The following is a 2529-nucleotide window of genomic DNA, read 5'->3' as shown; positions in this document are numbered from 1 at the left end:
CTTTTCCTTTTCTTGCCTTCCTTTGAGTTACTTGAACATTTTTTTAGAATTTTATTTCATCTATTGTGTTTTGGGTGTCTCTGCACATATTTTACTGTTTTAGGTATATGTCAGCTACACATAACACCACAGTTTACCAGCGTCAACCTTTCACCAGTTTCAGTGAAATACAGAAAACTCACCTCCCTATAACATCACTTTCTCTTCCTCTGGTTATAATCGCTTTAAATTTTTTCTCTGCACACATTTAAAACCACACCAAATGGTGTTATAATTTTTGCATTAACCATCAAACATAAATTAGAAAACTTAAGAGGAAAACTAAGTTCTATTTCCTTTCTTTTTTTTTTTTTTTTGGCCTATGGGAAGGCCTCAGAACTGGAACCATCTGGTATGTCTGAAGGCAGAAGCCTGGGCACGGAGCACTGAAAGTTAAGTTTGTCCAATGGCAATTAGACACCTAGACTCCCACCCCCACACTGTACAAACCTTCCACCATTCTACTATAAGTGCTTCCAGGACAACAGACAGCTAAAGAAAGGGTGAGACATCTGTGGAAAATAGGGATATTAAAGAAAATGTCTGCATAACAACAGTAGTAATATTGTCCCTTCCCCACCCCCACCCCACTCTGTACTCAGATGTTGGCAAGCAAGATTTTAACTCCCGCACTGAAAACTTGAAGATTCCTTTGGTTGGTCAACTAAACCCAAAAGAAAAACCCTACCTATACTGGCCCTTTAGCCAGTTTTTACCACTGAAAATCCTTTTCATCCTCAGGTGAAACCCACACCATCCAGAAGCACAACCACGCACATAGAACTTCCCGTCAGCTTTTTTAGTGACCGACTCTTAAACAGGAACAGTCAAGAATCACGCGGCATTTAAGGGAATCTTCTGATGTGAAACCCAGAAACCAGAGCAAATAAGCAGGAACAGTCAGGACAATGCAGTAAGCACGGCAGTAGAACGAGAGGAGAGAGAGAAGACAGTACCTTCGTGAACACGAAACCAGAAAAAGGAACATACAGAGAATGAGAAGGAGCTCTTGAAAACTAAAAAAGATAACATACAAAAGATTCAACAGCAGGTCAGGAGGTAATGTTGAAGAGGTCTCCTAGAAAAGAAAAACAGCGTTTTCATCTGGGCTGCCGACATGCCATCCCGACTGAGGAAGACCTGGACACTTCGGGGACACGTGAGCCGCGGCCTCAAAGGCAAACCCGGGAAGCACCCGGGAGGCCGGGGTCATGCTGGTGGCGTGCATCACCGCCGGGTCAACTTCGACAAACACCGCCCGGGTTACTCTGGAAAAGTCAGTGTGAGTCATTACCACTGAAAGAAGAACCAGAGCTTCTGCTCAGCTGTCAACCCTGATAGACCATGGACCGCAGCGAGCAGACACAGGCAAATGCCGCCAAAAACAAGACCGGGGCTGCTCCTGTCGTCGATGTGGTGCCATCCGGCTACTGGAGAGTTTTAGGGAATGGACGGCTCCCCAAACAGCCTGTCGTCGTGAAGGCCACAATCTTCAGAAGAGCTGAGAAAGATTAGGGGTGTGTGTTTGGGGGCGGGGGCTATGTCCTGGTAGCTTGAAGCCCCCAGGAGGGAGCTTCATTAAATGGTAACAAGTGAGTTTCTAAAAAAAGAAAAGAAAAAAAAAAACAAAACAGAAAAACCTGAAATTAACAGAGAAGAAATAAGAAAACAATAGAATCAAGAGAGGAGTTGCCGTATCCATTAATAAGAGTTCCAGAAAACTAATACAGATAAAATGAACGGGGAAGAAATTATTAAATAGTATATGATTCAGACTGGAATGGAAGACAGAGTCCAAGCGTGCAAATTTCGAGGGGAAAATGTAAACTGATCTGTTAGCTACGTGCTAAATTCTAGAAAGAGCTTTAGAGATCTACCGAACAGTTTGAAAACGAGTTAACAGTAGAACATAGAAAAGGAAACCATATAAAATTAGGGAATTCTCAGGGGAGAAAAGTTGTAAGAAAGGAAATGTAATCATACAATACTACATTGCTTTGCTGTGGAAAACTTCTAGGCTGCCATGATAATGTAACACTGAATAGATACTTCAGCCAATTGTGATGTGGTCTGGGGAGAGTGAAATGAGGGAAACCAGGAGAGAGCCCAGGGAAAGGGTGGCTGTAAACTCCATGTCCCAAGATAGAACGTCCTGTCAGTAGATCATGTCTCAAACTGGAAAGCCGAGAATTCGCAGTATAAATGTGCTATTGGAAACAGAGTTTAAAACCAGAACAAAAGAATTAAAGTCAATGTCTGTGGGAACAGGGAATCAAGGGGTAGGGAGGGGTGGAACAGAGGCCTCTGAAATTCCCCATTAGCTTTGTAGTATTATTTCACTTTAACAATAAGTATGCATTATTTTGACTAAAAACTAATTTGAAAATACAAGTAACAGTAATCCCAATGCATTCTGAAAAAAAAAAAATTGAGCAATATGGAACAGTGCCACCAAAAAGTAAGTGTCTCCTCCTTCCCCACTGCCCAGAG

The 2529-nt window shown here is 42.4% G+C and overlaps 1 pseudogene; it reads left to right on the top strand.

Annotated features, from left to right (window-relative positions):
* The first annotated feature begins 1156 nt into the window (after window positions 1-1156).
* Window positions 1157-1554, top strand: LOC123798303 (large ribosomal subunit protein uL15 pseudogene; annotated as a pseudogene).
* Window positions 1555-2529: the final 975 nt, after the last annotated feature.

Source organism: Ursus americanus, chromosome 1 (genome assembly GCF_024610735.1).
Source record: "Ursus americanus isolate L20-20 chromosome 1, mUrsAme1.1.p, whole genome shotgun sequence".
In the NCBI taxonomy this organism is placed as follows: Eukaryota; Metazoa; Chordata; class Mammalia; order Carnivora; family Ursidae; genus Ursus; species Ursus americanus.
The sequence above is the reverse complement of the archived record's forward strand: the minus strand, read 5'-3'. Positions and strand labels throughout refer to the sequence as shown.